We start from the raw sequence: 23,625 nt of genomic DNA on the forward strand, positions 1-23,625 counted from the left end.
TTCTGCCCCGCTTTCAAGTCCTCTTGGCAGCCTTACTTCAATATATTTTTGGACGATAGCTGTCATTTATAACTCTGCAGTTTTGTGAATTACAGTGCCCCTTAGCTCCTTTCTTCAACTCGCTTTCTTGTGAGCTGGCCGCAACACCGCAGGATTGCTTCAGGCCCTAGTGTGGTTCCGGCACGGCACGCTGAGCCTTTGGTTAATTCCTCTTCCTGGTGGGAAATGAGAGTTAAATTTGCCCGTCCAGACACCCCCAGCTAGTCTCTCATTGGTTCTCCCTATTCCTGTACATTTTCCACAGAAATTGCAAACTGGGCCAAACAGGAGGTTAAAGGCACTGACTCTCCAAGTGGGGAGAGTGTTAGTAAAGCGTCTGGAGTGTTGCACCCGAGTACCAGGGGACGAAAACTGAGACACATTTGAACACGTTTCCCGATCACACGGTGGATCATACTCTGGGTTCCACATGCATGTTTTAGCTGAAGGAAGAATCCCTTAAACCTGGAGAGTTGAGACCCATGGAATGGGTACCATGCAATATGACTTCAAAGGGTCTGCATTTGCTCACCGAATCACACCAATCCTATCGCTGCTGCGTTTATGCCGCTGTACACACGCTTGATTGTCTTTCGGAGACATATAAATTCGTAGTTTTTAAGATTATTTCTAGTCAGGTATATTCTTAAGCGTTTAATATGGGGTGTTGAGTCCACTTCGTTTGAGCAAGGAATAGCTCTTGTCTATTACATATTTGGCTTATGGCACGGTATCTGTGCTAATTTCAATCTCTGGTTTCATGCAGCACCCCAACTCACCTTTCCCCTTAAGCAAGCATAAGTTGGTTTTCTACATTTGAGACCCTGTTCTGTTTTGTAATTCAGTTCCTGTGTAGCCAAGTTTACATTCCGTGTAGTAGTGATATCTTATGATGTTTCTTTTTCTGTGTGACTTATTTCACTTAGAATCATCGTACCTGCATCCACTCATTATGCAGCGACGGGCCTGATGACATAGATTTCATTGCTGAGTGATATTGCATTGTACGTAAGTACCACAACTTCTTTATCCATTTTTCGCTTTCTGTGATATTGAACTTGTACAGTAAACGAGGTTCTTGTAAACAGAGCCGGCCGAAACTTTGGGGTGGCTGTGTCTTTTTGATTTTAATTTCCCTAATCTAGAGGACCATAAGTGGGAGTGCCCTAGGCTCTGTTGCTTTGTTTTTTGGATGTTTCAGGAAACACCATACACTTCTCCAGAGTGGCTGTTGGCAATTTACATCCCACCCATCAGCATAAAAAGGCTCCCAGTTCTCCTTAGCCTGTCCTGCCTTTCTGGATTTTACACTTTTTTCAGATGGCTCTTTTGACTGGGGGGCAGTGAGACTTCATTGTAGTGCAGATTTCCTTTGCAAGCTTGCTTGGTTGGCCAAAAAGGGCGTATGCGTTTTTTCCTGAATATATTCAGGAAAAAACGCATACGCCCTTTCTGGCCAAGTGCATCATTGTGGACGTTCTGCCTCTTTTCCTATGCTTTACATGCAATTCCTGTCTACCTCCTGAAATCGGTTTCCTGCAATTCTGCCCCGCTTTCAAGTCCTCTTGGCAGCCTTACTTCAATATATTTTTGGACGATAGCTGTCATTTATAACTCTGCAGGTTTGTGAATTACAGTGCCCCTGAGCTCCTTTCTTCAACTCGCTTTCTTGTGAGCTGGCCGCAACACCGCAGGATTGCTTCAGGCCCTAGTGTGGTTCCGGCACGGCACGCTGAGCCTTTGGTTAATTCCTCTTCCTGGTGGGAAATGAGAGTTAAATTTGCCCGTCCAGACAACTCCAGCTAGTCTCTCTTTGGTTCTCCCTATTCCTGTTCATTTTCCACAGAAATTGCAAACTGGGCCAAACAGGAGATTAAAGGCACTGACTCTCCAAGTGGGGAGAGTGTTAGTAAAGCATCTGAAATGTTGCACCCGAGTTCCACGGGATGAAAACTGAGACACATTTGAACACGTTTCCCGATCACACGGTGGATCATACTCTGGGTTCCACATGCATGTTTTAGCTGAAGGAAGAATCCCTTAAACCTGGAGAGTTGAGACCCATGGAATGGGTACCATGCAATATGACTTCAAAGGGTCTGCATTTGCTCACCGAACTTCACCAATCCTATCACTGCTGCGTTTATGCCGCCGTACACACGCTTGATTCTCTTTCGGAGACATATAAATCGGTAGGTTTTAATATTCTTACTAGTCAGGTATATTCTTAGGCGTTTAATATGGGTTGTTGAGTCCACTTCGTTGAGCAAGGAGTAGCTCTTGTCTATTACATATTTGGCTTATGGAACGGTATCTGTGCTAATTTCAATCTCTGGTTTCATGCAGCACCCCAACTCACCTTTCCCCTTAAGCAAGCATAAGTTGGTTTTCTACATTTGAGACCCTGTTCTGTTTTGTAATTCAGTTCCTGTGTAGCCAAGTTTACATTACGTGTAGTAGTGATATCTTATGATGTTTCTTTTTCTGTGTGACTTATTTCACTTACAATCATCGTACCTTAATCCACTCATTATGCTGTTACGGGCCTGATGACATAGATTTCATTGCTGAGTGATATTGCATTGTACATAAGTACCACAACTTCTTTATCCATTTTTCGCTTTCTGTTATATTGAACTTGTAATGTAAACAAGGTTCTTGTAAACAGAGCCGTCCCTAACTTTGGGGTGGCTGTGTCTTTTTGATTTTAATTTCCCTAAGCTATAGGACCATAAGTGGAAGTGCCCTAGGCTCTGTTGCTTTGTTTTTTAGATGTTTCAGGAAACAGCATACACTTCTCCAGAGTGGCTGTTGGCAATTTACATCCCGCCCATCAGCATAACAAGGATCACAATTCTCCATGTCCTGTCTTGCCTTTCTGGATTTTACACTTTTTTCAGATGGCCCTTTTGACCGGGGGGCAGTGAGACTTCATTGTAGTGCAGATTTCCTTTGCAAGCTTGCTTGGTTGGCCAAAGAGGGCGTATGCGTTTTTTCCTGAATATATTCAGGAAAAAACGCATACGCCCTTTCTGGCCAAGTGCATCATTGTGGACGTTCTGCCTCTTTTCCTATGCTTTACATGCAATTCCCGTCTACCTCCTGAAATCGGTTTCCTGCAATTCTGCCCCGCTTTCAAGTCCTCTTGGCAGCCTTACTTCAATATATTTTTGGACGATAGCTGTCATTTATAACTCTGCAGGTTTGTGAATTACAGTGCCCCTGAGCTCCTTTCTTCAACTCGCTTTCTTGTGAGCTGGCCGCAACACCGCAGGATTCTTCAGGCCCTAGTGTGGTTCCGGCACGGCACGCTGAGCCTTTGGTTAATTCCTCTTCCTGGTGGGAAATGAGAGTTAAATTTGCCCGTCCAGACACCTCCAGCTAGTCTCTCTTTGGTTCTCCCTATTCCTGTTCATTTTCCACAGAAATTGCAAACTGGGCCAAACAGGAGGTTAAAGGCACTGACTCTCCAAGTGGGGAGAGTGTTAGTAAAGCATCTGGAATGTTGCACCCGAGTTCCACGGGACGAAAACTGAGACACATTTGAACACGTTTCCCGATCACACAGTGGATCATACTCTGGGTTCCACATGCATGTTTTAGCTGAAGGAAGAATCCCTTAAACCTGGAGAGTTGAGACCCATGGAATGGGTACCATGCAATATGACTTCAAAGGGTCTGCATTTGCTCACCGAACTTCACCAATCCTATCACTGCTGCGTTTATGCCGCCGTACACACGCTTGATTCTCTTTCGGAGACATATAAATCGGTAGGTTTTAATATTCTTACTAGTCAGGTATATTCTTAGGCGTTTAATATGGGTTGTTGAGTCCACTTCGTTGAGCAAGGAGTAGCTCTTGTCTATTACATATTTGGCTTATGGAACGGTATCTGTGCTAATTTCAATCTCTGGTTTCATGCAGCACCCCAACTCACCTTTCCTGTTAAGCAAGCATAAGTTGGTTTTCTACATTTGAGACCCTGTTCTGTTTTGTAATTCAGTTCCTGTGTAGCCAAGTTTACATTACGTGTAGTAGTGATATCTTATGATGTTTCTTTTTCTGTGTGACTTATTTCACTTACAATCATCGTACCTTAATCCACTCATTATGCTGTTACGGGCCTGATTACATAGATTTCATTGCTGAGTGATATTGCATTGTACGTAAGTACCACAACTTCTTTATCCATTTTTCGCTTTCTGTGATATTGAACTTGTAATGTAAACAAGGTTCTTGTAAACAGAGCCGTCCCTAACTTTGGGGTGGCTGTGTCCTTTTGATTTTAATTTCCCTAAGCTATAGGACCATAAGTGGAAGTGCCCTAGGCTCTGTTGCTTTGTTTTTTAGATGTTTCAGGAAACAGCATACACTTCTCCAGAGTGGCTGTTGGCAATTTACATCCCGCCCATCAGCATAACAAGGCTCCCAATTCTCCATGTCCTGTCTTACCTTTCTGGATTTTACACTTTTTTCAGATGGCCCTTTTGACCGGGGGGCAGTGAGAGTTCATTGTAGTGCAGATTTCCTTTGCAAGCTTGCTTGGTTGGCCAAAAAGGGCGTATGCGTTTTTTCCTGAATATATTCAGGAAAAAATGCATACGCCCTTTTTGGCCAAGTGCATCATTGTGGACGTTCTGCCTCTTTTCCTATGCTTTACATGCAATTCCCGTCTACCTCCTGAAATCGGTTTCCTGCAATTCTGCCCCGCTTTCAAGTCCTCTTGGCAGCCTTACTTCAATATATTTTTGGACGATAGCTGTCATTTATAACTCTGCAGGTTTGTGAATTACAGTGCCCCTTAGCTCCTTTCTTCAACTCGCTTTCTTGTGAGCTGGCCGCAACACCGCAGGATTGCTTCAGGCCCTAGTGTGGTTCCGGCACGGCACGCTGAGCCTTTGGTTAATTCCTCTTCCTGGTGGGAAATGAGAGTTAAATTTGCCTGTCCACACACCTCCAGCTAGTCTCTCATTGGTTCTCCCTATTCCTGTACATTTTCCGCAGAAATTGCAAACTGGGCCAAACAGGAGGTTAAAGGCACTGACTCTCCAAGTGGGGAGAGTGTTAGTAAAGCGTCTTGAATGTTGCACCCGAGTACCAGGGGACGAAAACTGAGACACATTTGAACACGTTTCCCAATCACACGGTGGATCATACTCTGGGTTCCACATGCATGTTTTAGCTGAAGGAAGAATCCCTTAAACCTGGAGAGTTGAGACCCATGGAATGGATACCATACAATATGACTTCAAAGTGTCTGCATTTGCTCACCGAACCTCACCAATCCTATCGCTGCTGCGTTTATGCCGCTGTGCACACGCTTGATTCTCTTTCGGAGACATATAAATCCATAGGTTTTAAGATTCTTACTAGTCAGGTATATTGTTAGGCGTTTAATATGGGGTGTTGAGTCCACTTCGTTGAGCAAGGAGTAGCACTTGTCTATTATATATTTGGCTTATGGAACGGTATCTGTGCTAACTTCAATCTCTTGTTGTATGCAGCACCCCAACTCACCTTTCCCCTTAAGCAAGCATAAATTGGTTTTCTACATTTGACACTCTGTTCTGTTTAGTAATTTAGTTCCTGTGTAGCCAAGTTTACATTCCGTGTAGTAGTGATATCTTATGATGTTTCTTTTTCTGTGTGACTTATTTCACTTAGAATCATCGTACCTGAATCCACTCAATATGCTGCTATGGGCCTGATGACATAGATTTCATTGCTGAGTGATATTGCATTGTACGTAAGTACCACAACTTCTTTATCCATTTTTCGCTTTCTGTGATATTGAACTTGTACCGTAATTGAGGTTCTTTTAAACAGAGCTGTCCTAAACTTCGGGGTGGCTGTGTCTTTTTGATTTTAATTTCCCTAATCTATAGGACCATAAGTGGAAGTGCCCTAGGCTCTGTTGCTTTGTTTTTTGGATGTTTCAGGAAACACCATACACTTCCGCAGAGTGGCTGCTGGCAATTTACATCCCACCCATCAGAATAACAAGGCTCCCAGTTCTCCATGGCCTGTCCTGCCTTTCTGGATTTTACACTTTTTTCAGATAGCCTTTTGACCGGGGAGCAGTGAGACTTCATTGTAGTGCAGATTTCCTTTGCAAGCTTGCTTGGTTGGCCAAAAAGGGCGTATGCGTTTTTTCCTGAATATATTCAGGAAAAAATGCATACGCCCGTTTTGGCCAAGTGCATCATTGTGGACGTTCTGCCTCTTTTCCTATGCTTTACATGCAATTCCCGTCTACCTCCTGAAATCGGTTTCCTGCAATTCTGCCCCGCTTTCAAGTCCTCTTGGCAGCCTTACTTCAATATATTTTTGGACGATAGCTGTCATTTATAACTCTGCAGTTTTGTGAATTACAGTGCCCCTTAGCTCCTTTCTTCAACTCGCTTTCTTGTGAGCTGGCCGCAACACCGCAGGATTGCTTCAGGCCCTAGTGTGGTTCCGGCACGGCATGCTGAACCTTTGATTAATTCCTCTTCCTGGTGGGAAATGAGAGTTAAATTTGCCCGTCCAGACACCTCCAGCTAGTCTCTCATTGGTTCTCCCTATTCCTGTACATTTTCCGCAGAAATTGCAAACTGGGCCAAACAGGAGTTTAAAGGCACTGACTCTCCAAGTGGGGAGAGTGTTAGTAAAGCGTCTTGAATGTTGCACCCGAGTACCAGGGGACGAAAACTGAGACACATTGGAACACGTTTCCCAATCACACGGTGGATCATACTCTGGGTTCCACATGCATGTTTTAGCTGAAGGAAGAATCCCTTAAACCTGGAGAGTTGAGACCCATGGAATGGGTACCATGCAATATGACTTCAAAGGGTCTGCATTTGCTCACCGAACCTCACCAATCCTATCACTGCTGCGTTTATGCCGCCGTACACACGCTTGATTCTCTTTCGGAGACATATAAATCCACAGGTTTTAAGATTCTTACTAGTCATGTGTATTCTTAGGCGTTTAATATGGGGTGTTGAGTACACTTCGTTTAGCAAGGAGTAGCTCTTGTCTATTACATTTTTGGCTTATGGCACGGTATCTGTGCTAATTTCAATCTCTGGTTTCATGCAGCACCCCAACTCACCTTTCCCCTTAAGCAAGCATAAGTTGGTTTTCTACATTTGAGACCCTGTTCTGTTTTGAAATTCAGTTCCTGTGTAGCCAAGTTTACATTCCGTGTAGTAGTGATATCTTATGATGTTTCTTTTTCTGTGTGACTTATTTCACTTAGACTCATCATACCTGCATCCACTCATTATGCTGCTACGGGCCTGATGACATAGATTTCATTGCTGAGTGATATTGCATTGTACGTAAATACCACAACTTCTTTATCCATTTTTCGCTTTCTGTGATATTGAACTTGTACCGTAAACGAGGTTCTTGTAAACAGAGCCGTCCCAAACTTTGGGGTGGCTGTGTCTTTTTGATTTTCATTTCCCTAAGCTATAGGACCATAAGTGGAAGTGCCCTAGGCTCTGTTGCTTTGTTTTTTAGATGTTTCAGGAAACAGCATACACTTCTCCAGAGTGGCTGTTGGCAATTTACATCCCGCCCATCAGCATAACAAGGCTCCCAATTCTCCATGTCTTGTCTTGCATTTCTGGATTTTACACTTTTTTCAGATGGCCCTTTTGACCGGGGGGCAGTGAGACTTCATTGTAGTGCAGATTTCCTTTGCAAGCTTGCTTGGTTGGCCAAAAAGGGCGTATGCGTTTTTTCCTGAATATATTCAGGAAAAAACGCATACGCACTTTTTGGCCAAGTGCATCATTGTGGACGTTCTGCCTCTTTTCCTATGCTTTACATGCAATTCCCGTCTACCTCCTGAAATCGGTTTCCTGCAATTCTGCCCCGCTTTCAAGTCCTCTTGGCAGCCTTACTTCAATATATTTTTGGACGATAGCTGTCATTTATAACTCTGCAGGTTTGTGAATTACAGTGCCCCTGAGCTCCTTTCTTCAACTCGCTTTCTTGTGAGCTGGCCACAACACCGCAGGATTGCTTCAGGCCCTAGTGTGGTTCCGGCATGGCACGCTGAACCTTTGGTTAATTCCTCTTCCTGGTGGGAAATGAGAGTTAAATTTGCCTGTCCAGACACCTCCAGCTAGTCTCTCATTGGTTCTCCCTATTCCTGTACATTTTCCGCAGAAATTGCAAACTGGGCCAAACAGGAGGTTAAAGGCACTGACTCTCCAAGTGGGGAGAGTGTTAGTAAAGCGTCTTGAATGTTGCACCCGAGTACCAGGGGACGAAAACTGAGACACATTTGAACACGTTTCCCAATCACACGGTGGATCATACTCTGGGTTCCACATGCATGTTTTAGCTGAAGGAAGAATCCCTTAAACCTGGAGAGTTGAGACCCATGGAATGGATACCATACAATATGACTTCAAAGTGTCTGCATTTGCTCACCGAACCTCACCAATCCTATTGCTGCTGCGTTTATGCCGCTGTACACACGCTTGATTCTCTTTCGGAGACATATAAATCCATAGGTTTTAAGATTCTTACTAGTCAGGTATATTGTTAGGCGTTTAATATGGGGTGTTGAGTCCACTTCGTTGAGCAAGGAGTAGCACTTGTCTATTATATATTTGGCTTATGGAACGGTATCTGTGCTAACTTCAATCTCTTGTTGTATGCAGCACCCCAACTCACCTTTCCCCTTAAGCAAGCATAAATTGGTTTTCTACATTTGACACTCTGTTCTGTTTAGTAATTTAGTTCCTGTGTAGCCAAGTTTACATTACGTGTAGTAGTGATATCTTATGATGTTTCTTTTTCTGTGTGACTTATTTCACTTAGAATCATCGTACCTGAATCCACTCATTATGCTGCTATGGGCCTGATGACATAGATTTCATTGCTGAGTGATATTGCATTGTACGTAAGTACCACAACTTCTTTATCCATTTTTCGCTTTCTGTGATATTGAACTTCTACCGTAAATGAGGTTCTTTTAAACAGAGCTGTCCCAAACTTCGGGGTGGCTGTGTCTTTTTGATTTTAATTTCCCTAATCTATAGGACCATAAGTGGAAGTGCCCTAGGCTCTGTTGCTTTGTTTTTTGGATGTTTCAGGAAACACCATACACTTCCGCAGAGTGGCTGTTGGCAATTTACATCCCACCCATCAGAATAACAAGGCTCCCAGTTCTCCATGGCCTGTCCTGCCTTTCTGGATTTTACACTTTTTTCAGATAGCCTTTTGACCGGGGAGCAGTGAGACTTCATTGTAGTGCAGATTTCCTTTGCAAGCTTGCTTGGTTGGCCAAAAAGGGCGTATGCGTTTTTTCCTGAATATATTCAGGAAAAAACGCATACGCCCTTTTTGGCCAAGTGCATCATTGTGGACGTTCTGCCTCTTTTCCTATGCTTTACATGCAATTCCAGTCTACCTCCTGAAATCGGTTTCCTGCAATTCTGCCCCGCTTTCAAGTCCTCTTGGCAGCCTTACTTCAATATATTTTTGGACGATAGCTGTCATTTATAACTCTGCAGGTTTGTGAATTACAGTGCCTCTGAGTTCCTTTCTTCAACTTGCTTTCTTGTGAGCTCGCTGCAACACCGCAGGAATGCTTCAGGCCCTAGTGTGGTTCCGGCATGGCACGCTGAGCCTTTGGTTAATTCCTCTTCGTGGTGGGAAATGAGAGTTAAATTTGCCCGTCCAGACACCTCCACCTAGTCTCTCATTGGTTCTCCCTATTCCTGTTCATCTTACGCAGAAATTGCAAACTGGGCCAACCAGGAGGTTAAAGGCACTGACTCTCCAAGTGGGGAGAGTGTTAGTAAAGCGTGTGGAATGTTGCACCCGAGTACCAGGGGACGAAAACTGAGACACATTTGAACACGTTTCCCGATCACACGGTGGATCACACTCTGGGTTCCACATGCATGTTTTAGCTGAAGGAAGAATCCCTTAAACCTGGAGAGTTGAGACCCATGGAATGGGTACCATGCAATATGACTTCAAAGGGCCTGCATTTGCTCACCGAACCTCACCAATCCTATCACTGCTGCGTTTATGCCGCTGTACACACTCTTGATTCTCTTTTGGAGACATATAAATCCAAAGGTTTTAAGATTCTTACTAGTCAGGTATATGCTTAGGCGTTTATTATGGGGTGTTGAGTCCACTTCTTTGAGCAAGGAGTAGCTCTTGTCTATTATATATTTGGCTTATGGAACGGTATCTGTGCTAATTTCAATCTCTGGTTTTATGCCGCACCCCAACTCACCTGTCCCCTTAAGCAAGCATAAGTTGGTTTTCTACATTTGAGACCCTGTTCTGTTTTGTAATTCAGTTCCTGTGTAGCCAAGTTTACATTCCGTGTAGTAGTGATATCTTATGATGTTTCTTTTTCTGTGTGACTTATTTCACTTAGAATCATCGTACTTGAATCCACTCATTATGCTGCTACGGGCCTGATGACATAGATTTCATTGCTGAGTGATATTGCATTGTACGTAAGTACCACAACATCTTTATCATTTTTCGCTTTCTGTGATATTGAACTTGTACAGTAAACGAGGTTCTTGTAAACAGCGCCGGCCGAAACTTTGGGGTGGCTGTGTCTTTTTGTTTTTAATTTCCCTAAGCTATAGGACCATAAGTGGGAGTGCCCTAGGCTCTGTTGCTTTGTTTTTGGATGTTTCAGGAAACACCATACACTTCTCCAGAGTGGCTGTTGGCAATTTACATCCCACCCATTAGCATAAAAAGGCTCCCAGTTCTCCTTAGCCTGTCCTGCCTTTCTGGATTTTACACTTTTTTCAGATGGCTCTTTTGACTGGGGGGCAGTGAGACTTCATTGTAGTGCAGATATCCTTTGCAAGCTTGCTTGGTTGGCCAAAAAGGGCGTATGCGTTTTTTCCTGAATATATTCAGGAAAAAACGCATACGCCCTTTCTGGCCAAGTGCATCATTGTGGACGTTCGGCCTCTTTTCCTATGCTTTACATGCAATTCCCGTCTACCTCCTGAAATCGGTTTCCTGCAATTCTGCCCCGCTTTCAAGTCCTCTTGGCAGCCTTACTTCAATATATTTTTGGACGATAGCTGTCATTTATAACTCTGCAGGTTTGTGAATTACAGTGCCCCTGAGCTCCTTTCTTCAACTCGCTTTCTTGTGAGCTGGCCGCAACACCGCAGGATTGCTTCAGGCCCTAGTGTGGTTCCGGCACGGCACGCTGAGCCTTTGGTTAATTCCTCTTCCTGGTGGGAAATGAGAGTTAAATTTGCCCGTCCAGACACCCCCAGCTAGTCTCTCATTGGTTCTCCCTATTCCTGTACATTTTCCGCAGAAATTGCAAACTGGGCCAAACAGGAGGTTAAAGGCACTGACTCTCCAAGTGGGGAGAGTGTTAGTAAAGCGTCTGGAGTTTGCACCCGAGTACCAGGGGACGAAAACTGAGACACATTTGAACACGTTTCCCGATCACACGGTGGATCATACTCTGGGTTCCACATGCATGTTTTAGCTGAAGGAAGAATCCCTTAAACCTGGAGAGTTGAGACCCATGGAATGGGTACCATGCAATACGACTTCAAAGGGTCTGCATTTGCTCACCGAACCTCACCAATCCTATCACTGCTGCGTTTATGCCGCTGTACACACGCTTGATTGTCTTTCGGAGACATATAAATCCGAAGGTTTTAAGATTATTTCTAGTCAGGTATATTCTTAGGCGTTTAATATCGGGTGTTGAGTCCACTTCGTTGAGCAAGGAGTAGCTCTTGTCTATTACATATTTGGCTTATGGAACGGTATCTGTGCTAATTTCAATCTCTGGTTTCATGCAGCACCCCAACTCACCTTTCCCCTTAAGCTAGCGTAAGTTGGTTTTCTACATTTGAGACCCTGTTCTGTTTTGTAATTCAGTTCCTGTGTAGCCAAGTTTACATTCCGTGTAGTAGTGATATCTTATGATGTTTCTTTTTCTGTGTGACTTATTTCACTTAGACTCATCATACCTGCATCCACTCATTATGCTGCTACGGGCCTGATGACATAGATTTCATTGCTGAGTGATATTGCATTGTACGTAAGTACCACAACTTCTTTATCCATTTTTCGCTTTCTGTGATATTGAACTTGTACCGTAAACGAGGTTCTTGTAAACAGAGCCGTCCCAAATTTTGGGGTGGCTGTGTCTTTTTGATTTTCATTTCCCTAAGCTATAGTACCATAAGTGGAAGTGCCCTAGGCTCTGTTGCTTTGTTTTTTAGATGTTTCAGGAAACAGCATACACTTCTCCAGAGTGGCTGTTGGCAATTTACATCCCGCCCATCAGCATAACAAGGCTCCCAATTCTCCATGTCTTGTCTTGACTTTCTGGATTTTACACTTTTTTCAGATGGCCCTTTTGACCGGGGGGCAGTGAGACTTCATTGTAGTGCAGATTTCCTTTGCAAGCTTGCTTGGTTGGCCAAAAAGGGCGTATGCGTTTTTTCCTGAATATATTCAGGAAAAAACGCATACGCCCTTTTTGGCCAAGTGCATCATTGTGGACGTTCTGCCTCTTTTCCTATGCTTTACATGCAATTCCCGTCTACCTCCTGAAATCGGTTTCCTGCAATTCTGCCCCGCTTTCAAGTCCTCTTGGCAGCCTTACTTCAATATATTTTTGGACGATAGCTGTCATTTATAACTCTGCAGGTTTGTGAATTACAGTGCCCCTGAGCTCCTTTCTTCAACTCGCTTTCTTGTGAGCTGGCCGCAACACCGCAGGATTGCTTCAGGCCCTAGTGTGGTTCCGGCATGGCACGCTGAACCTTTGGTTAATTCCTCTTCCTGGTGGGAAATGAGAGTTAAATTTGCCTGTCCAGACACCTCCAGCTAGTCTCTCATTGGTTCTCCCTATTCCTGTACATTTTCCGCAGAAATTGCAAACTGGGCCAAACAGGAGGTTAAAGGCACTGACTCTCCAAGTGGGGAGAGTGTTAGTAAAGCGTCTTGAATGTTGCACCCGAGTACCAGGGGACGAAAACTGAGACACATTTGAACACGTTTCCCAATCACACGGTGGATCATACTCTGGGTTCCACATGCATGTTTTAGCTGAAGGAAGAATCCCTTAAACCTGGAGAGTTGAGACCCATGGAATGGATACCATACAATATGACTTCAAAGTGTCTGCATTTGCTCACCGAACCTCACCAATCCTATCGCTGCTGCGTTTATGCCGCTGTACACACGCTTGATTCTCTTTCGGAGACATATAAATCCATAGGTTTTAAGATTCTTACTAGTCAGGTATATTGTTAGGCGTTTAATATGGGGTGTTGAGTCCACTTCGTTGAGCAAGGAGTAGCACTTGTCTATTATATATTTGGCTTATGGAACGGTATCTGTGCTAACTTCAATCTCTTGTTGTATGCAGCACCCCAACTCACCTTTCCCCTTAAGCAAGCATAAATTGGTTTTCTACATTTGACACTCTGTTCTGTTTAGTAATTTAGTTCCTGTGTAGCCAAGTTTACATTACGTGTAGTAGTGATATCTTATGATGTTTCTTTTTCTGTGTGACTTATTTCACTTAGAATCATCGTACCTGAATCCACTCATTATGCTGCTATGGGCCTGATGACATAGATTTCATTGCTGAGTGATATTGCATTGTACGTAAGTACCACAACTTCTTTATCCATTTTTCGCTTTCTGTGGTATTGAAGTTGTACCGTAAATGAGGTTCTTTTAAACAGAGCTGTCCCAAACTTCGGGGTGGCTGTGTCTTTTTGATTTTAATTTCCCTAATCTATAGGACCATAAGTGGAAGTGCCCTAGGCTCTGTTGCTTTGTTTTTTGGATGTTTCAGGAAACACCATACACTTCCGCAGAGTGGCTGTTGGCAATTTACATCCCACCCATCAGAATAACAAGGCTCCCAGTTCTCCATGGCCTGTCCTGCCTTTCTGGATTTTACACTTTTTTCAGATAGCCTTTTGACCGGGGAGCAGTGAGACTTCATTGTAGTGCAGATTTCATTTGCAAGCTTGCTTGGTTGGCCAAAAAGGGCGTATGCGTTTTTTCCTGAATATATTCAGGAAAAAACGCATACGCCCTTTTTGGCCAAGTGCATCATTGTGGACGTTCTGCCTCTTTTCCTATGCTTTACATGCAATTCCAGTCTACCTCCTGAAATCGGTTTCCTGCAATTCTGCCCCGCTTTCAAGTCCTCTTGGCAGCCTTACTTCAATATATTTTTGGACGATAGCTGTCATTTATAACTCTGCAGGTTTGTGAATTACAGTGCCCCTGAGCTCCTTTCTTCAACTCGCTTTCTTGTGAGCTGGCCGCAACACCGCAGGATTGGTTCAGGCCCTAGTGTGGTTCCGGCACGGCACGCTGAGCCTTTGGTTAATTCCTCTTCCTGGTGGGAAATGAGAGTTAAATTTGCCCGTCCAGACACCTCCAGCTAGTTTCTCATTGGTTCTCCCTATTCCTGTACATTTTCCGCAGAAATTGCAAACTGGGCCAAACAGGAGGTTAAAGGCACTGACTCTCCAAGTGGGGAGAGTGTTAGTAAAGCGTCTGGAGTGTTGCACCCGAGTACCAGGGGACGGAAACTGAGACACATTTGAACACGTTTCCCGATCACACGGTGGATCATACTCTGGGTTCCACATGCATGTTTTAGCTGAAGGAAGAATCCCTTAAACCTGGAGAGTTGAGACCCATGGAATGGGTACCATGCAATATGACTTCAAAGGGTCTGCATTTGCTCACCGAACCTCACCAATCCTATCACTGCTGCGTTTATGCCGCTGTACACACGCTTGATTGTCTTTCGGAGACATATAAATTCGTAGTTTTTAAGATTATTTCTAGTCAGGTATATTCTTAAGCGTTTAATATGGGGTGTTGAGTCCACTTCGTTGAGCAAGGAGTAGCTCTTGTCTATTACATATTTGGCTTATGGAACGGTATCTGTGCTAATTTCAATCTCTGGTTTCATGCAGCACCCCAACTCACCTTTCCCCTTAAGCAAGCATAAGTTGGTTTTCTACATTTGAGACCCTGTTCTGTTTTGAAATTCAGTTCCTGTGTAGCCAAGTTTACATTCCGTGTAGTAGTGATATCTTATGATGTTTCTTTTTCTGTGTGACTTATTTCACTTACAATCATTGTACCTGAATCCACTCATTATGCTGCTACGGGCCTGATGACATAGATTTCATTGCTGAGTGATATTGCATTGTACGTAAGTACCACAACTTCTTTATCCATTTTTCGCTTTCTGTGATATTGAACTTGTACCGTAAACGAGGTTCTTGTAAACAGAGCCGTCCCAAACTTTGGGGTGGCTGTGTCTTTTTGATTTTCATTTCCCTAAGCTATAGGACCATAAGTGGAAGTGCCCTAGGCTCTGTTGCTTTGTTTTTTAGATGTTTCAGGAAACACCATACACTTCTCCAGAGTGGCTGTTGGCAATTTACATCCCGCCCACCAGCATAACAAGGCTCCCAATTCTCCATGTCCTGTCTTGCCTTTCTGGATTTTACACTTTTTTCAGATGGCCCTTTTGACCGGGGGGCAGTGAGACTTCATTGTAGTGCAGATTTCCTTTGCAAGCTTGCTTGGTTGGCCAAAAAGGGCGTATGCGTTTTTTCCTGAATATATTCAGGAAAAAACGCATACGCCCTTTTTGGCCAAGTGCATCATTGTGGACGTTCTGCCTCTTTTCCTATGCTTTACATGCAATTCCCGTCTACCTCCTGAAATCGGTTTCCTGCAATTCTGCCCCGCTTTCAAGTCCTCTTGGCAGCCTTACCTCAATATATTTTTGGACGATAGCTGTCATTTATAACTCTGCAGGTTTGTGAATTACAGTGCCCCTGAGCTCCTTTCTTCAACTCGCTTTCTTGTGAGCTGGCCACAACACCGCAGGATTGCTTCAGGCCCTAGTGTGGTTCCGGCATGGCACGCTGAACCTTTGGTTAATTCCTCTTCCTGGTGGGAAATGAGAGTTAAATTTGCCTGTCCAGACACCTCCAGCTAGTTTCTCATTGGTTCTCCCTATTCCTGTACATTTTCCGCAGAAATTGCAAACTGGGCCAAACAGGAGTTTAAAGGCACTGACTCTCCAAGTGGGGAGAGTGTTAGTAAAGCGTCTTGAATGTTGCACCCGAGTACCAGGGGACGAAAACTGAGACACATTTGAACACGTTTCCCAATCACACGGTGGATCATACTCTGGGTTCCACATGCATGTTTTAGCTGAAGGAAGAATCCCTTAAACCTGGAGAGTTGAGACCCATGGAATGGATACCATACAATATGACTTCAAAGTGTCTGCATTTGCTCACCGAACCTCACCAATCCTATCGCTGCTGCGTTTATGCCGCTGTACACACGCTTGATTCTCTTTCGGAGACATATAAATCCATAGGTTTTAAGATTCTTACTAGTCAGGTATATTGTTAGGCGTTTAATATGGGGTGTTGAGTCCACTTCGTTGAGCAAGGAGTAGCACTTGTCTATTATATATTTGGCTTATGGAACGGTATCTGTGCTAACTTCAATCTCTTGTTGTATGCAGCACCCCAACTCACCTTTCCCCTTAAGCAAGCATAAATTGGTTTTCTACATTTGACACTCTGTTCTGTTTAGTAATTTAGTTCCTGTGTAGCCAAGTTTACATTACGTGTAGTAGTGATATCTTATGATGTTTCTTTTTCTGTGTGACTTATTTCACTTAGAATCATCGTACCTGAATCCACTCATTATGCTGCTATGGGCCTGATGACATAGATTTCATTGCTGAGTGATATTGCATTGTACGTAAGTACCACAACTTCTTTATCCATTTTTCGCTTTCTGTGGTATTGAAGTTGTACCGTAAATGAGGTTCTTTTAAACAGAGCTGTCCCAAACTTCGGGGTGGCTGTGTCTTTTTGATTTTAATTTCCCTAATCTATAGGACCATAAGTGGAAGTGCCCTAGGCTCTGTTGCTTTGTTTTTTGGATGTTTCAGGAAACACCATACACTTCCGCAGAGTGGCTGTTGGCAATTTACATCCCCCCCACCAGCATAACAAGGCTCCCTGTTCTCCATGGCCTGTCCTGCCTTTCTGGATTTTACACTTTTTTCAGATGGCCCTTTTGACCGTGGGGCAGTGAGACTTCATTGTAGTGCAGATTTCCTTTTCAAGCTTGCTTGGTTGGCCAAAAAGGGCGTATGCGTTTTTTCCTGAATATATTCAGGAAAAAACGCATACGCCCTTTTTGGCCAAGTGCATCATTGTGGACGTTCTGCCTCTTTTCCTATGCTTTACATGCAATTCCAGTCTACCTCCTGAAATCGGTTTCCTGCAATTCTGCCCCGCTTTCAAGTCCTCTTGGCAGCCTTACTTCAATATATTTTTGGACGATAGCTGTCATTTATAACTCTGCAGGTTTGTGAATTACAGTGCCTCTGAGTTCCTTTCTTCAACTTGCTTTCTTGTGAGCTCGCTGCAACACCGCAGGATTGCTTCAGGCCCTAGTGTGGTTCCGGCATGGCACGCTGAGCCTTTGGTTAATTCCTCTTCGTGGTGGGAAATGAGAGTTAAATTTGCCCGTCCAGACACCTCCACCTAGTCTCTCATTGGTTCTCCCTATTCCTGTTCATCTTACGCAGAAATTGAAAACTGGGCCAACCAGGAGGTTAAAGGCACTGACTCTCCAAGTGGGGAGAGTGTTAGTAAAGCGTGTGGAATGTTGCACCCGAGTACCAGGGGACGGAAACTGAGACACATTTGAACACGTTTCCCGATCACACGGTGGATCATACTCTGGGTTCCACATGCATGTTTTAGCTGAAGGAAGAATCCCTTAAACCTGGAGAGTTGAGACCCATGGAATGGGTACCATGCAATACGACTTCAAAGGGTCTGCATTTGCTCACCGAACCTCACCAATCCTATCACTGCTGCGTTTATGCCGCTGTACACACGCTTGATTGTCTTTCGGAGACATATAAATCCGAAGGTTTTAAGATTATTTCTAGTCAGGTATATTCTTAGGCGTTTAATATCGGGTGTTGAGTCCACTTCGTTGAGCAAGGAGTAGCTCTTGTCTATTACATATTTGGCTTATGGAACGGTATCTGTGCTAATTTCAATCTCTGGTTTCATGCAGCACCCCAACTCACCTTTCCCCTTAAGCTAGCGTAAGTTGGTTTTCTACATTTGAGACCCTGTTCTGTTTTGTAATTCAGTTCCTGTGTAGCCAAGTTTACATTCCGTGTAGTAGTGATATCTTATGATGTTTCTTTTTCTGTGTGACTTATTTCACTTAGACTCATCATACCTGCATCCACTCATTATGCTGCTACGGGCCTGATGACATAGATTTCATTGCTGAGTGATATTGCATTGTACGTAAGTACCACAACTTCTTTATCCATTTTTCGCTTTCTGTGATATTGAACTTGTACCGTAAACGAGGTTCTTGTAAACAGAGCCGTCCCAAATTTTGGGGTGGCTGTGTCTTTTTGATTTTCATTTCCCTAAGCTATAGTACCATAAGTGGAAGTGCCCTAGGCTCTGTTGCTTTGTTTTTTAGATGTTTCAGGAAACAGCATACACTTCTCCAGAGTGGCTGTTGGCAATTTACATCCCGCCCATCAGCATAACAAGGCTCCCAATTCTCCATGTCTTGTCTTGACTTTCTGGATTTTACACTTTTTTCAGATGGCCCTTTTGACCGGGGGGCAGTGAGACTTCATTGTAGTGCAGATTTCCTTTGCAAGCTTGCTTGGTTGGCCAAAAAGGGCGTATGCGTTTTTTCCTGAATATATTCAGGAAAAAACGCATACGCCCTTTTTGGCCAAGTGCATCATTGTGGACGTTCTGCCTCTTTTCCTATGCTTTACATGCAATTCCCGTCTACCTCCTGAAATCGGTTTCCTGCAATTCTGCCCCGCTTTCAAGTCCTCTTGGCAGCCTTACTTCAATATATTTTTGGACGATAGCTGTCATTTATAACTCTGCAGGTTTGTGAATTACAGTGCCCCTGAGCTCCTTTCTTCAACTCGCTTTCTTGTGAGCTGGCCGCAACACCGCAGGATTGCTTCAGGCCCTAGTGTGGTTCCGGCATGGCACGCTGAACCTTTGGTTAATTCCTCTTCCTGGTGGGAAATGAGAGTTAAATTTGCCTGTCCAGACACCTCCAGCTAGTCTCTCATTGGTTCTCCCTATTCCTGTACATTTTCCGCAGAAATTGCAAACTGGGCCAAACAGGAGGTTAAAGGCACTGACTCTCCAAGTGGGGAGAGTGTTAGTAAAGCGTCTTGAATGTTGCACCCGAGTACCAGGGGACGAAAACTGAGACACATTTGAACACGTTTCCCAATCACACGGTGGATCATACTCTGGGTTCCACATGCATGTTTTAGCTGAAGGAAGAATCCCTTAAACCTGGAGAGTTGAGACCCATGGAATGGATACCATACAATATGACTTCAAAGTGTCTGCATTTGCTCACCGAACCTCACCAATCCTATCGCTGCTGCGTTTATGCCGCTGTACACACGCTTGATTCTCTTTCGGAGACATATAAATCCATAGGTTTTAAGATTCTTACTAGTCAGGTATATTGTTAGGCGTTTAATATGGGGTGTTGAGTCCACTTCGTTGAGCAAGGAGTAGCACTTGTCTATTATATATTTGGCTTATGGAACGGTATCTGTGCTAACTTCAATCTCTTGTTGTATGCAGCACCCCAACTCACCTTTCCCCTTAAGCAAGCATAAATTGGTTTTCTACATTTGACACTCTGTTCTGTTTAGTAATTTAGTTCCTGTGTAGCCAAGTTTACATTACGTGTAGTAGTGATATCTTATGATGTTTCTTTTTCTGTGTGACTTATTTCACTTAGAATCATCGTACCTGAATCCACTCATTATGCTGCTATGGGCCTGATGACATAGATTTCATTGCTGAGTGATATTGCATTGTACGTAAGTACCACAACTTCTTTATCCATTTTTCGCTTTCTGTGGTATTGAAGTTGTACCGTAAATGAGGTTCTTTTAAACAGAGCTGTCCCAAACTTCGGGGTGGCTGTGTCTTTTTGATTTTAATTTCCCTAATCTATAGGACCATAAGTGGAAGTGCCCTAGGCTCTGTTGCTTTGTTTTTTGGATGTTTCAGGAAACACCATACACTTCCGCAGAGTGGCTGTTGGCAATTTACATCCCACCCATCAGAATAACAAGGCTCCCAGTTCTCCATGGCCTGTCCTGCCTTTCTGGATTTTACACTTTTTTCAGATAGCCTTTTGACCGGGGAGCAGTGAGACTTCATTGTAGTGCAGATTTCATTTGCAAGCTTGCTTGGTTGGCCAAAAAGGGCGTATGCGTTTTTTCCTGAATATATTCAGGAAAAAACGCATACGCCCTTTTTGGCCAAGTGCATCATTGTGGACGTTCTGCCTCTTTTCCTATGCTTTACATGCAATTCCAGTCTACCTCCTGAAATCGGTTTCCTGCAATTCTGCCCCGCTTTCAAGTCCTCTTGGCAGCCTTACTTCAATATATTTTTGGACGATAGCTGTCATTTATAACTCTGCAGGTTTGTGAATTACAGTGCCCCTGAGCTCCTTTCTTCAACTCGCTTTCTTGTGAGCTGGCCGCAACACCGCAGGATTGGTTCAGGCCCTAGTGTGGTTCCGGCACGGCACGCTGAGCCTTTGGTTAATTCCTCTTCCTGGTGGGAAATGAGAGTTAAATTTGCCCGTCCAGACACCTCCAGCTAGTTTCTCATTGGTTCTCCCTATTCCTGTACATTTTCCGCAGAAATTGCAAACTGGGCCAAACAGGAGGTTAAAGGCACTGACTCTCCAAGTGGGGAGAGTGTTAGTAAAGCGTCTGGAGTGTTGCACCCGAGTACCAGGGGACGGAAACTGAGACACATTTGAACACGTTTCCCGATCACACGGTGGATCATACTCTGGGTTCCACATGCATGTTTTAGCTGAAGGAAGAATCCCTTAAACCTGGAGAGTTGAGACCCATGGAATGGGTACCATGCAATATGACTTCAAAGGGTCTGCATTTGCTCACCGAACCTCACCAATCCTATCACTGCTGCGTTTATGCCGCTGTACACACGCTTGATTGTCTTTCGGAGACATATAAATTCGTAGTTTTTAAGATTATTTCTAGTCAGGTATATTCTTAAGCGTTTAATATGGGGTGTTGAGTCCACTTCGTTGAGCAAGGAGTAGCTCTTGTCTATTACATATTTGGCTTATGGAACGGTATCTGTGCTAATTTCAATCTCTGGTTTCATGCAGCACCCCAACTCACCTTTCCCCTTAAGCAAGCATAAGTTGGTTTTCTACATTTGAGACCCTGTTCTGTTTTGAAATTCAGTTCCTGTGTAGCCAAGTTTACATTCCGTGTAGTAGTGATATCTTATGATGTTTCTTTTTCTGTGTGACTTATTTCACTTACAATCATTGTACCTGAATCCACTCATTATGCTGCTACGGGCCTGATGACATAGATTTCATTGCTGAGTGATATTGCATTGTACGTAAGTACCACAACTTCTTTATCCATTTTTCGCTTTCTGTGATATTGAACTTGTACCGTAAACGAGGTTCTTGTAAACAGAGCCGTCCCAAACTTTGGGGTGGCTGTGTCTTTTTGATTTTCATTTCCCTAAGCTATAGGACCATAAGTGGAAGTGCCCTAGGCTCTGTTGCTTTGTTTTTTAGATGTTTCAGGAAACACCATACACTTCTCCAGAGTGGCTGTTGGCAATTTACATCCCGCCCACCAGCATAACAAGGCTCCCAATTCTCCATGTCCTGTCTTGCCTTTCTGGATTTTACACTTTTTTCAGATGGCCCTTTTGACCGGGGGGCAGTGAGACTTCATTGTAGTGCAGATTTCCTTTGCAAGCTTGCTTGGTTGGCCAAAAAGGGCGTATGCGTTTTTTCCTGAATATATTCAGGAAAAAACGCATACGCCCTTTTTGGCCAAGTGCATCATTGTGGACGTTCTGCCTCTTTTCCTATGCTTTACATGCAATTCCCGTCTACCTCCTGAAATCGGTTTCCTGCAATTCTGCCCCGCTTTCAAGTCCTCTTGGCAGCCTTACCTCAATATATTTTTGGACGATAGCTGTCATTTATAACTCTGCAGGTTTGTGAATTACAGTGCCCCTGAGCTCCTTTCTTCAACTCGCTTTCTTGTGAGCTGGCCACAACACCGCAGGATTGCTTCAGGCCCTAGTGTGGTTCCGGCATGGCACGCTGAACCTTTGGTTAATTCCTCTTCCTGGTGGGAAATGAGAGTTAAATTTGCCTGTCCAGACACCTCCAGCTAGTTTCTCATTGGTTCTCCCTATTCCTGTACATTTTCCGCAGAAATTGCAAACTGGGCCAAACAGGAGTTTAAAGGCACTGACTCTCCAAGTGGGGAGAGTGTTAGTAAAGCGTCTTGAATGTTGCACCCGAGTACCAGGGGACGAAAACTGAGACACATTTGAACACGTTTCCCAATCACACGGTGGATCATACTCTGGGTTCCACATGCATGTTTTAGCTGAAGGAAGAATCCCTTAAACCTGGAGAGTTGAGACCCATGGAATGGATACCATACAATATGACTTCAAAGTGTCTGCATTTGCTCACCGAACCTCACCAATCCTATCGCTGCTGCGTTTATGCCGCTGTACACACGCTTGATTCTCTTTCGGAGACATATAAATCCATAGGTTTTAAGATTCTTACTAGTCAGGTATATTGTTAGGCGTTTAATATGGGGTGTTGAGTCCACTTCGTTGAGCAAGGAGTAGCACTTGTCTATTATATATTTGGCTTATGGAACGGTATCTGTGCTAACTTCAATCTCTTGTTGTATGCAGCACCCCAACTCACCTTTCCCCTTAAGCAAGCATAAATTGGTTTTCTACATTTGACACTCTGTTCTGTTTAGTAATTTAGTTCCTGTGTAGCCAAGTTTACATTACGTGTAGTAGTGATATCTTATGATGTTTCTTTTTCTGTGTGACTTATTTCACTTAGAATCATCGTACCTGAATCCACTCATTATGCTGCTATGGGCCTGATGACATAGATTTCATTGCTGAGTGATATTGCATTGTACGTAAGTACCACAACTTCTTTATCCATTTTTCGCTTTCTGTGGTATTGAAGTTGTACCGTAAATGAGGTTCTTTTAAACAGAGCAGTCCCAAACTTCGGGGTGGCTGTGTCTTTTTGATTTTAATTTCCCTAATCTATAGGACCATAAGTGGAAGTGCCCTAGGCTCTGTTGCTTTGTTTTTTGGATGTTTCAGGAAACACCATACACTTCCGCAGAGTGGCTGTTGGCAATTTACATCCCCCCCACCAGCATAACAAGGCTCCCTGTTCTCCATGGCCTGTCCTGCCTTTCTGGATTTTACACTTTTTTCAGATGGCCCTTTTGACCGTGGGGCAGTGAGACTTCATTGTAGTGCAGATTTCCTTTTCAAGCTTGCTTGGTTGGCCAAAAAGGGCGTATGCGTTTTTTCCTGAATATATTCAGGAAAAAACGCATACGCCCTTTTTGGCCAAGTGCATCATTGTGG

Source organism: Leucopleurus acutus, assembly GCF_964270905.1.
Source record: "Leucopleurus acutus genome assembly, chromosome: 1".
In the NCBI taxonomy this organism is placed as follows: Eukaryota; Metazoa; Chordata; class Mammalia; order Artiodactyla; family Delphinidae; genus Leucopleurus; species Leucopleurus acutus.